Source organism: Protopterus annectens, chromosome 8.part0 (assembly GCF_019279795.1).
Source record: "Protopterus annectens isolate FY-2018-M chromosome 8.part0, PAN1.0, whole genome shotgun sequence".
Lineage (NCBI taxonomy): Eukaryota > Metazoa > Chordata > Ceratodontiformes > Protopteridae > Protopterus > Protopterus annectens.
This window is the reverse complement of record NC_056741.1, coordinates 1,527,276,074-1,527,290,244: the sequence shown is the minus strand read 5'-3', so window position 1 is coordinate 1,527,290,244 and position 14,171 is coordinate 1,527,276,074.

Genomic DNA, 14,171 nt, shown 5'->3' with positions numbered 1-14,171 from the left:
GCCCTGTTGAGCACTGCTGCTGATAGATCAGCTATTGAAGATGGATGTCCCTATGTTGCATATGTGTGCCAGCAATGGTTATGCACTTTTTTGCTCTGTAACTTGCAGCTGGCTTCCACACTGCTGTTGTCTACAATGCCTGACGATGTCTTCCATGTTAAGGTTACCAGCTGACACTGCAGTCTCAAATCTTAAACTGTACAGTGTGCGATACGTTCTTTGTTCTAGAGCATGTAAGACTAGATAGGTGGGGGTGTTCTAATCTCATGCCAGGCTACTTGGGGTGTGTATGAGCCACATAGTGACCCCTACAATGATAGTATTATGGATGCCTAAGCGGGTGCTTTGTAAATGCTGCCTGAGTGGGGGATATAGTCAGATGGTTTGGCTCAGTCTAGGGAGTTGTATGCCCTGATGTACTCTCACCCAGATCCATGGTGACTGCCTCAGTAATGTCCAGCAAGTGTAACAGTCATGCTCTCCCTGACACACATCCAAACTGTGTACAGTCAACTGTGTGTAGATCACATATACGTGTGCTGATCAGCACATATATGTAGAACACATATATGTGTGCAGATCAGGTCCATGATAACTGTCATTACGGGCATGCAGATATGGATACTCAGACAAAGAGGTGTACAGTGATGTCAGTCACTGGATGTACCACCTCTGTGCAAGGGTATAACAGTTGCCATTGTCCACTCAGGTGGTGTGCAGCTAGTAGTGTCAGCATGATTGCAAGGGTGTCCCAGTGGTGTTGGTAATTCTTGTCAGATCACATGTGGGATGCAGTCTGGAATGTTAGCATGTGCAACAGATACTGTGAGGCCAGTTATGAACTGCTCTATAAATATGGAAGTTACGGGACAGGTTGTAGAAATGTAATGTGTCACATGTGGTGGGGACAAGGGACTATAGTTGATGCAGACAGTGTGGCTGTAAGGTTAGGTATGACTCCAGACCCATTATATGTGGCATCATGACATATGAGCTCACCAACAATCCGAGTCTGTCCTTTGAGGTCACACATGTAACTACACTGTGCGTTGTGGCTCTGCTTTGTGTGGGTGGCTACTTTTGTCACTTATCATGTCTACTCAACATCACAACAACACTATGTGCTTCTTTTAGCTAAGGAGGTAGTGCTTCCATGTTAGGGGGGAAACCTCATCCCAACTGTCACACAGTACTGCTCACCTGTTATTGTATAGCCTGCTAATGGCAGTTGTCCACCAGTCAGGTTTGCTGAGCCATGATGAGCCTATGTCCTTTCTGTCACATACAGCCAAGTTCATGCAGTTGTAATGCTGCTGATGTAATGCATGGGTGTACAGCTCTGCATACTTGCCTGTCCCATTTGAATGGAGAGGTGCATTTACTTTATGTCAAATCCCACAAGAGGTAAGAAATGCCTGTCTTGACATTTATCTCTGTATTGTCTGCAAGTGGGGTACATGCTGGTAGTTATAAGGAGAATCTGCACCAGGGAGGACCTCACATTTTGGAGGGATCTACTGGTCACCCATATTGCTAAACACATGATGCACTACATTGGTTCCCCATGTGGGGATGTCACGGCACTATTGCAGGGCATTGTAGCCAAGGACCTGGACCATCCTTTGGGAAGTGAGCCACAGCATGACTAAGCAACACAGTGTTTACATATTACACTTCCTTAATGTGTTTGTTTTTGCTCTGTGCAGACACCTTACATGACTCTCTTCCTGCAACATGCTGGAAGTAACTGCAACATTTTCTTGCACAGCAGACAACTAGCATGTAGTGCCAAGCAGTGTCCCCAGATCTCTGACTCATGTTACCTGAAATGCCATGATAGGGGTTAGCATGGATACAAGCACTGACACTGTCATATACCTAGTAACACATGACCAAACACTGTTACTTTTGATCAAGGGCAGATCATGCCGGCCAGCTGTAACCAGCAGAGCCCATTTACTGTTACAGTATGCAATGGATGTTGTGCATATGTCTCACTCCACCAACCATGGCCTAACAAGGTGTATGACAATATTAGTCAGCAGGCCTTGCTGGAAACTGTATATGTCATGTACAGAGTATTATGACAGCTGCTGGAAGTGTCTGACAGTCATAGTCTGGGAAGATAGCATTGGGAGATCTATGCTGCAATGATGCCAATCACCAGTGGGGTTCACCATTCTCCATTATTGGTGAACCCCCTCTACCTATTCCCTCTCTGCAGTCACAGCCACTGTCACTGTCAGTGACCTCTAACTGAGCACATTAGCAGGTGATTGCATATTGGGAGCTGTCAAAGACTCCCACACAAAACCAACAGTTATCCAAAATGGCCTAAGACACACTCAGTTTTATTTTGAGCCACTGACAAAGACTAACTACCAATGACTGCATAATACTATCCTGTGGGAAATCATCCACCTCTGCAAAATATTGTAGTGTCTGCACATCGCACACAGTTGAGCCATTACACATGGAGTTATGGACACAGAGAGTAATGTAGCCTTTGACTCTCACTGGTCAGTAAGGTGTGGGGATGCATTCACTGTTGTACAACCTACATAGACAGGTTTGGGATGTAAATCCCAGACTGTCACTGCTATACTGAATGTGGCAGTCATCACAGCTATCATTGTGTGGAACTGCACCCTTGCTATGTCACTACACAGGCATATCGTACAACTGTAGCAGCCACACAGGTTCCATGGTACACCAATACATAGAGCAGATAACATGTCCTATGGAGTTTGTGTCATGACCATACATGTGTGGTCTGTCTCCTAAATGCTTTGAAGGGGATGTGTATGGCTCCATACAGGTAGGTGTTGGATCTCACTGTGTACCTTCTGCATATCTATGATAAGACTAATGCATGTCTCACCTGTTCTACACACCTACAACATCACAGTGGTATACACAGTACATACAGGAGAGACAGGTATGTAACATAGACAGAATGCCATATAGAAAATGGGCCCCCTATGCATGTGAAGTACACATCTGCTGTGACACAGCATGTGTAGGTTACAAAATGGGATGCAGAACATGACAATCATAATTGGTGTCAGGCAACTGTCTGTACTGGACACAGGATATTTGTAGATGGGTCATCTCCATCACCCCAGCTTATAGATGCATGAGTTCCCAAAACCCTGGTAACACTCATCCAGGGTAGCGGACCTGTTCCCAGTATAGGGCTGAACAAGTATGCTGAATGCTACCATTGCCCATGTTAGCTTGTTATACACATATGGACCTATGGAGCCATGCACATATAGTGCTGTACCTTGCTGAAGACATATTTCAGTTGTGCTAACATGCCATACTGTACTGCTTTATTGCCACTGTGTATCCATAGGTTACTCAGCAGACTCCTGAAAGAGAAACAAGTCCATGACGCACCTGTCATTGTTTAACTATATACCCATTACAACATCATACAACATAAGGTGCACAGAAGTATGTTGTATACTTGTGACAAATGCCAGCTTTGGGTATCTGTCATTAACCACTTCAAATGGCATGGCAAAACAGCACTGCATTATACAAATACCTGTTAACTAATATAGTCACCCTGTATATCAGACACATAGCTTCATTTCCCTTTATCGATGGTGTGGATGACAGGGATGTGACACAGGTATCATCACTTTCAGAGGGTATTGTGTGGTGGTGCAGGAGGCTTAGGCTGACCCAAGTGGGTGGCAGCATGTGTGTGAGTCAGGAAGGGAAGCAGATAAGATGGATCATAGAAAAGTGCCACGTGTGTCTGTAGATGACTTGCATTTGACAGTGGTGTGTGACTGTGTGTGTGTGTACAAAGTCAATCTCAGTGCCAGCCCTACATGTGTGTATGTTGGACAGCTTTGGACCATGCACTGTAGAGTTGACCGTTCACTGTCTCCAGCCCGGAACACAGGAACTGGCTTTACCAGGAGTTGCCCAAAGACAGAAGCAGTGCTAATACCTGGCAGTGACTGCTGTGTGCTGGGACCATGTCCCCCATGGGAATATCCAGGACCATGAACTCATTGCCTGCCACATCCTGGTGTGGACAGCACATTTCCCTCTGTTGTGCTGGATGTACTGCCACTACTGGATCATAATTGTGCATGGCCACATGGACTGTCAGAAGGTAGGGTTGCTGATCTACATCTACGAGTCTGATGCTCAACTCCAACCGCATGTGCCAGCACAGACAATGTGCAGTCCAGCACAGACACTGTCTCAACAAATCTTCTGTAAACTGCATCAGTCAACAGATCCAGGGTGTCCCCATGCAGTGGAGGCAGTCAAAGATGTCAGACTGTGCTGCATCCATAACCCTAAGCATACATCTGGTGTTCTGTTCAGAACATGTCTGTGCCTCCATGATGGCCCGGAACATACACCGAATGACCTATGATGTGACAACTGCAACAGTTGGTGGATGGACAGCAGGCCTCCTACAAGCACCTCTGTCAATCCATCTGTGTGGACCTCACCAGCTCTCCAGCTATAGTCAGTGTCTACACTCACTGCAGCCATAGTTGCTACCCTTTCCTGTTCAATGTCCCCACCCTCTGACTGTCCAATATCTGTGGCCTCCGGAGACTGGGTATGTGTGGGCATACTAACTGTGTGCAGTGACAATGGAGGCAGAAGAGGGATGTCTATCTCTGGGACAGATTCAGCCCCCAACACCCCCACCTGTGCCTCACTATGGCCACCATCATTATCAGAATCCGAAGAGACACTGACATCAGGTTGTTTAGGAGACCAGACACCAATCCCTCCCCCCCGGTCACCTGTGATAAGAAAGAAAAAAGCAGTACATGAATACCGGCACTATTTTGTAAGAAAAATCCACCAATAGTCATAATAACAAAGACCCACAACTGGATTAGCGGTCAAACTTTTTTCTTCTCCACTTTCGTCCAAAATAGACTTCCTCAGAACAAATATACATTCAACTCAATACCTATATAACAATCACTTCAAGTAAATCAAATAAAACATAACCAGTAAAATTAACCTTTTAATTAAGCAATATGACTCTATACTTAATGAAACAACACATAAAATCTGAGTACACCTATCTTAACAAATACATTGAAATGCATGTTTCAATGCCTAATTTGTTTTTTAAAAGGCATTTTAGAGTAAATGCCTCATTTAAACCAGGAGGCTTATGTTTTCTTAACTGTCACTGCCAAAGTATTTCTATTTGTTTAACTACACTCCTATGATTACCCCCTCTATGATCCTTATGTACCTGTTCCAGAATGGAAAATAACAACATTCTACCCTGTTTACACATTAAATTATGTTTAAATAGGGCATTATTCTGGCCCTTAACTGTAATAAAATATAAATGTTCCTTAACAAAACAGTGTAATGCTTACCAGGAGCAGGACCACAACCTTAGCCAATACCTGATAGACCTGTGAAAAGTTGAGGGTGAGGTAATGTCAGAACTAACACAACAAGGTAATACATCCATATATCTCACATCTACAGTTGCTCATGTGCTACTTGTTGTATTGGTCATGTTCTGAGTATGAGAGTACAACTGAGGTACCCCCAAAGAACAAAGACCTGACACCCATGTTAAAGTATGCATGGGCTGACACACTGACTGCTACAGTATTAAAATACTGCTCACAGTAAGCCTACCTGCATGCTCTGCTGCTGTGGAAACTGTGGCACCCACCTCCACAATATATGTTGTGATGGATGCCTGGGAGCTGTCATGTGTGCCTAGTTCACCAGGAATTCCTTATTGGCCGAGAGTGGTTGTTTCTCTGCAGGGTCTCCGCTGGTGATGACACAGTCCCTGGCTACATCTGCTGCCCTTCATCATGCAGCATTGATCATGTCCATTGCATGGTGTCAAACCTGCTTATATGTCCTTCCCTGATAGCCCATGCCATTCACATCACGGAAAAGGTCTGCCCACAATGCAGTCTGCTGTTCCCTGTTTTGCTTCCACCTGGACAGTAGGATGTGATGATGTTGCCTTAGTCCTTCCAGTATAATTTAATTTTCCGCATCAGAGAAGGGTGCATGGCATCTAGGGTAAATGATTCCTGAAAGAGAACAAAAGGGGAACACATTACAGGATCACATATGTGGAAGTACACTATGTAGAGATACAGCAAGGACAAAATGGCTGGCATGATCCACTTCTTGGTCACATGTCATACTCCACAGTGTGCAAACATACTAAGTGTGTGGATGCAACTGAGATAGCAGCAATAGTCAGGTATTTCCATGTGTGCCATGACAGATATTGCTATATGATCATACACCCAACACTCGAGTCTACTGTGGCGTGTCCCATACAGGCAATCCCCCAACAATATGTCATAAGAACAGTCCCACACAATTAGCAGTGTACTATTACAATCCCTATAAAGGGACAGTCCAATGAGACCAGTGTGCCACAATGACAACAGGTAACGCACCCTTGATGTATTGTACATCCTGTGCAGGTGGAAGACAGCAGGAGATCAATGACATGTCATTATCATAGTCCTATGACAGGCTTAATGCTGTATTCCCTATTCCCCATAAGTCTATTCACCCATCTGCATCCTGTTTTACACAAAATCAGTTACATACCTGATGGAGGGCAGACTCTTCTGTTGATATGTGGTAATAGTAAAGTTTTCACAAAGGCATGGTCTGTGTGAGGAAAGTCTCATACAGACTGATTCCCTGTAGCCAACTGCTTGCCTTTTAAACATGCTTCTCATCAGCAGGTGATAGTCCCTAAACCAGTATGTGGATCTGAATGCGAACTGCCGCTAACATGGTTGATTTGCACTCTCATCAGCCAATGACTGCAACCACTGTACAATATATAAGGCCTTCATGTAGATTAGGGCCCCTTTCTGATATGTTCTGCTGGACATTACTGGGCTGAGGAGACTACATCATCGCAGAGGTAGGTCTGTAGCAGAAACATTTACATAGAGATGTGTGTGTTACAATCTGAAGCTGCTGCAGGTAGTGGACATAGGCAGAGTGTGAACACTTTGGAGGACAGCAAGCTGAGGAGTAACTGTGGGAGCTGTGTCAGCCGTGTTGTAGAGGCAGAGCCAGAGTGAGGACACCTTTTCTACTCCAAATAAGGCATGTGTTTAAGGTAAATATGTTAGGCAACATGTTTTGTGTGTTCTTAGGTAAGATGGGGTATAAATATAAGAATATGTCCAGCATTTTGGCAACTGCCAGGTCATGTGTTACAATCTGATAGTAATTTGCAGTGTGTATGAGGGCAGGCCTTTTTACAAGTGGGGACCTCCAAGCTATAATGTGATAATCTGCATAGTGACATTGAAAGGATTGTGTGGTGCACTCTGATATTAGTGGCCCTCATTTGCAGTATCTGAATTGACATTCTCTGTGAATGCATATTAATGCATGATGGGACACTTTATGCACATATAGTTTTGCTACAGGGATATGTGAAGTGTGTTCCTACCGGCAGGCCTGTGACTTCCATCAGTGAAAACCAAACATGTCATTTGAAATGCATTGTATGGATAAAGAGTGCATGACTCAGTCATTAACTGCTTCCTTCACAATACTGTAAATTCACTTCTATACACACCACTGGATTTGGACCCATGACCGTGTGTGGCAAAATGTACTGTTTGCAAGGCAGTTAACAGACTGGGCTATTTAATCACTGCTGCATCAGGTGTATTTGCATGATATATGTGCACACATACAGGCTGTGACATACATTTTCTACATCCATCAGTATGTGCATGGCTTTATATGGATGTATGTGTGTACCAGGGTTACAGTTGAGCATGTATTTTGCCATTAATGCCTTAGCAGTTGTCTTTCTACATGTTGCTGCTGAAGGGCGCATTCACCTGCTATCACAGGCCCCCCCTTACATCCATTATTATGTCTTTGGCTTTCTAGTGGTGTAGTGTTGCACCAGAGTCCAAGGTATACTCCAATTTTTAATCTGTTTAATTTACTCTTTAATCAAGTTTGGTGGCATGGCATGCAGCTCCACTGAAACACTCATAATGATTATAACTGGCAATTACTATTTTTTTTTAAACCACCTCTTTAAAATTAATATTTGTGTGTTGTACCAGGTTAATTTATTGGTCTGTAGGTATAGTGGTCTTGGGTTCCAAATATGGGACAGGTGCTTATTTCGTAAGTGTGTATTACAAGTTTAAAAACACATATTATGAATATTGCTGTATTTAGCTGAGCTTAGTGAAGCTGCAATGCAGCAATGCACTAAAAATATAAAGAAAAATGGGGAGATAGGAACGTCATGAAATGGGGTGGAAGCAGGGAGGAAAACAAAGTGAAAGGCAGGTAGGAATGGGCAGGACAGATGTAGGAAAGAACCATAGCTATCCATTTCTTGTACAGCAACAACTGTGCACTTTGACAGAATTTGTACATAACTTTGAACTCTCAACCCAGAGAGAGGGATGAGGACAAAATAACTGTGTTGTCAAGCCAATTGTACCAAATTACGTGTGTCCAGTGGATGTGTGCGAAATGAAGCGCTATATATGGGATGATATTTTTTTATGGAACAGGTGCCCAATTTTTTATTTTTAAGGTGAGAATGGAATGTTGGGGAAGGGACATAGGTATGTGTGGGTGATGTGAGTTGAGTAGGTTAGGATACATTTGCAGCATTTGCAGACAGAGAGGACAGACAAGAAAGCAGACAGTGGTGGTGTGTGACACATGAGGGGGATGAACACCTTGGATAGGAAGAGTGTTGTGGAAGTCAAGTCCCATGTGCCTCCAGATTGCAGCAGCATGACTTAAATCCCTACCTGTGGGACTGTCGTCACTGCCTCAAGGGTGGCCATGCTGGAGCCTGGGCACCAGAGTGAGGCTGTCCCACTAGGTCGCCCAGCATGCCCTCAATCCAGTGCAGGTAGTGGTCAAACCCATGGTAGACTATCTTACGCAGCACCCCCTCCACCACTACTCACAAAGGGGGTCTGGCCCGTCCCATGAGGTGGTACTACCCGATGCTGGAGGTAGTGCAGGGGCAGCAGAGGGGGAGTTACAGGTCTAGGTCCTAGATGTGCTGGGATCTGATGCCATGGTCAGTTGAGGCAAGTTAGACAGATCAGCCAGAACTGGCCTACCTTGACGTGCTGTGTTGAATGAGGTACAGCAATAAGTTAAGGTTATTAATAATGAAACCATTGTTAGTATTAACAGAATGGAACATTATTTTAATTAATCCGAATACATATTAATGTATAGTATGTGTAACACAACAGTAAATAACATAACAGTCAGTATGGTAACAGCATGCCAGTAAGAAGTAAACCATAAGGGCAATAAAATAGTTAGGTTAACAAAATATGTTAATAGCAAGTCATAATAACACCTAACAATAATACATCACATTTTGCAAAAATATAGCTAGTTTAACAACATCTGTTAATATTAAATCATAATAATAAATAATAATAAAAAAATGAAGACAAGGAGTGGGGAGAGAGAGAGAGAGAGAGAAAAACAATCCATTACTGACAATGCAGACTATATCCTTGCAAACACTGATAATAAATACTCTACAGGTGTGTAGTGTCAGTTCTGAGTACAGTGACTACAATTCTCCTATAGCTGATGTAGCATGTACATACCTCTCAAGCTGTTAGCATGGGTCAGTATGGGCTGAGCAATAAAAAATGCAACAACTACAGAGAACACTTTCACATAATGTGGACTTCTATAACTACCAAGGTGTTCTGTAAGCAGATTTGTAATACATTGCATTCCAGGTAATCATTTTTCTGGTAATCCTGTGACAGGTGGATTAGACAATTTTAATTCAATTATGTGAAATTGTGATACTTGAGATGCATTTTTGTGGGCAGTACGTAAACTAGACATCCGTTATGCCTTAGTTGGCAGGCATGGGAATAGAACCCAATAGCTGTGACTGCAGGGAACATCTGCAAAACATTTAACTTTATTGGTACTTTTGATAACTGTGAAATTTTAGCACAATCATATCTGCTCATAACATGACTACCTCAACAATATACCATATACCGTTTGTTCCTGGAGTGGGGAAAAAAGAGAGCATTATCTGACTGAATTTGTTTTGCATTCTAGAACTATTACAATGCTATGATTGACTGCAGTGACAGTAGAACACACATGCATGGCATACAGCTATGTTGCATTTATTGAAACAAATTTATTTAGGAATCAACTATGTTGTTTAACACTTTATTGGTATTGCTGATAAGTGTCTGTGAAATGTAACCACAATCATATCTGTTTATAACATGGGCTACCTCACCCATATACCTTTTGTTCTTGTAATGGGAGAAAAAGACAGCACTATGTCACTGAATTTGTTTTGCATTCCAGAACTATTACACTACTATAGTTGACTGCAGTGGCAGCAGAACATGCATGCATAAAATACGGTCACACTGCATTTATTAAAATAGATTTCTATAGGGATCAACAATACTGCTTAACACTTTATTGGTATTGCTGATAAATGTCTGTGAAGTCCGCACAATATCTGCCCATAAAGTGAGCTACCTTACCCATATACATTTATTACCTAAAGTAGAAGGAACAGAGAGAATTATGTGACTGATATTGGCCTGGAGATAACCTTGGACCGTACTTTGAGTCAAACAATACAGTTTACAGGCCATTAGATTTGCATTCTACAGCTATGATAGTGTTACACTTGACTGCACCAACCTTACCATAGACAAGTAATGCATACAGCTCTACTGCAATGGTTATGACAACACAATTCTGCTGTACACAATTTTGCTCACTGTTATTGGTATTGTTTATTGCAATACAGTTGTTATTATTCATTTATTGCACTACAGCTCTATTTGCCCTTTTATTGCACTACAGTTTTTATTGAGTGTACTTTATTGCAGGAACTGGTTTACTTTTTCTTGCTTATTTCACTACAGTTACCATAATACATCCGTACTCACCACACTCACGGTGCAACCTGGCCAAGCATCTGACATGTGACTCGACACTGTGAGCCCTCTCTGTTGCAGCTGTTGGGAGAGAAGCACACCATTTTGCATATCAGTTTTGCAGACATTTAGGTTACATATTGGTAAAACAGAGGTAAGAGTACTTACATACTTGTGGGGCATTCCCTGCCCTTGCTTCTTGGACCCAGGCATCCAAGGTTCCCCTCTTTCACCTTTTCAGGTCATCATGGTGGTTATGACACTGCTTACTTGTGTGGGGATACCAGTAACACTGGTCAGTTCCCTGGCCAACCAGTCCCAGGCCTCTGTCTTACACTCCAATCCATGGAAACCACCATGCAGCAGCCTGGAATTATGATTTTTTACCAGGAGACCAACAAAGACCCTGGACTTTTGAACACCCTATCTCTGTGCCTGAAAGCACTCACCTTCACCAGCACTGCCTGCCATATCACCAGTTGATCAGACTCCAAAGACTGTTGCAGAATTCCCACCTATTGTGCCTAATATATGCTGTTTCCCTCCCTTACAAGTCACTGAGCAACATTCAAAAAAGCGTCATGTTGCTTAGCATCAAGCAAACCCACTAAGCTCAGCTAAGCAGTGTGAAGCCTCACACAACCGAGGTTTCAGGTAAGCTTAGCACTGCACAAACAAAAGTAGCCATTAGAATGTTTAATCAGTGTTCAGAGCAGTGCATCAATGCCATATTTCACAAATTTGTTTTTAAAATTAAACATATACAATAAATTAAATTATAGACATCTTATCACTGGTACAGACTTGAACCCAGGACCTAGTAAACATTAGGCTGCCTCTCTACCCATTTAGCTACTTGGTTATTATGAATTCTTCCATACCTTCACATATACTACTGAGCTACCTGTTAGCATGGCTAAGCACTGTGGGGAGCCATACAAATGTACTCAAATAGACCCAGACATAAATAATTAATTACATTTGGTTTCTATTTTTAGATGTCTACAACTGTCGGCTATGAATGTATGATCACCGCTATGCTCTGCAGTGCTCCATACCATGCCATGCAAACAACAATGCAAAAAAACCCCCAGAAAAAATACAAAAATATGTAAAATAAGAAAAAGACATAATTATGATAATTAATGACATCTGGTCTCTATTTCTAGATGTCTGGCAGGTGTCAGCTGTCTATTTGTGAGTATAGCTTGGCATTGCTGTGCTCTGCACCCACTGCGCAAACATGCAAAAATGGGAAAAAAAAAGAATTAAAATAAAATATTACACATTTAACCCAATTCACAGCATTTCAACAGTAGCAGGGAGCAGCACAGGCCATCCACTACCATGGGTAGCCTGTGTACTTCTTCCTACACCATTTCATTAACCCTGTTCTTATGCTGTCTCGCTGCAGTGTGTCATCATTAATAGGCATGGTGTGCTGTCGAGGGGGGAACCATGGGCATTTACATGGATACATTCCATGTAGGCTGTACACAGTGCCTACATGGAGTTTATTAAATCCCGGACTTGTTTATCAAATAATGACTTCAGAGAATATTTACCAAGGACAGTAGATACATTAGTGTATATTTGCATATTCTGCAGTTATTGCATATCAGATATGTATACAGAAAGGTTGTTCGTCTTTCGGCTTTTCCCGGTTAGGGGTCGCCACAGCAGAACTCCGGTCTGCTAATGATCGGCAGTAGATTTTTACGGTGCCGAGGTGCCAGCCCAACACCCAACCTTCAATGAAGGTACACCCATTCACGCATATCTTTTGAACGCCACTCGACCATGGGGTGCACATGCAGACTCCACACAGAAGGCGCTCCAGCTGAGAATCGAACGGGCGAACCTCTTGGTGTGAGGCAACAATGCTACCACTGCACCACTGTGGCTTTTAGATATGTATACAGAAAGGTATATGTTATAAATGATATTATGCTGTATTCTCAAGTTCATCATGTATAAACACAGATAGATGAACCCTACTGCTATTATGTCATACACGTCAAAAAGGGATGTTTCTGTTCTATCGACACTTGTAATCATAGAAAGTTTATCACCCATTTAAACATATATATTAGACAAGCATGTGTAAATTAATGTACATGGTAAACATGAGCATAATTACTCTCCTGAAATCTAAATTTATGGTTGCCACTATGTATGCTGTGTGGCATGATCAGTAATATTTATATCCCTCACACAACTGTATTAACAATGCCCAACTACGCATGTGTGGCAGATGTATTGAACTACTCTGCCATTGTAATATATACTGTGGGACTGAATAATTTTAAGACTAGTCAATTTCTCTTTTTGTTTTCAAATGAACCTATCCTATCCTATTTGGCTAGAGATTGGCTTTGCTCATTCCATGGTTGATAATGATATATTATCCCCAATGAGAATAGCTGGGATCATACCAGAGATAATTTGAGGGAATACATGCATGTGATAAAGCATTTAGGAGCTGCATCTGTCAGTTATTAGTGGGGGGGCAGATATAAGGTAAATTTTCTGTTTCCCATCCATAACTCCAAGTTACACTTGAATACGGACAGGGCTGAACTTTATTGTACATGGATGGGGACTCTGTACTACAACAGCAGTATCGTCTGTGAGATTTATCTGTCCCTCCAAACCATTCTGTTGATGCTGCAGAAGAGGTTTACATCTCTAGACCGAGTATTTTTGATTCCATTTGACTTGCTGATGTGCAGTAAATCCATCAATATTAGGCCGGACAATGCCTTGTTTGCCAGACTCAGGTCACCTGTTAGCATTGTGCAGGATACTGAGTGTAGTGACAGTGCTTTGTGTCATTCCATGTTAGACATGTTGTTTAGTTCCTGTATCCTTTTAGTAAGGTATCTCATTGGACGGTCCAGTTGTTGCATGTGTCTGGCAGAGTAAAGCAGACAATGACATCTTTATATCTAGACACAATCCCTTTGTTTATAAGCTGAGCAATATAGAATGACACCTGTAATGGCAGTTATTACAGTTATGACAGTATACCCTTCTGTGACAATGTAGAAATGTGGAGAAGAATCTCAAGCACCTGTGCATTCATTCCAATAATAGTATTAAGTGATGAAAATAAACATTTTGTAAGCAGCATGCATGTTGTCAATGGTAGAAGGTTAGTGAGTGTTAATGCATGCTGTGTAGATATGTAAACAAATACTGATGGACATG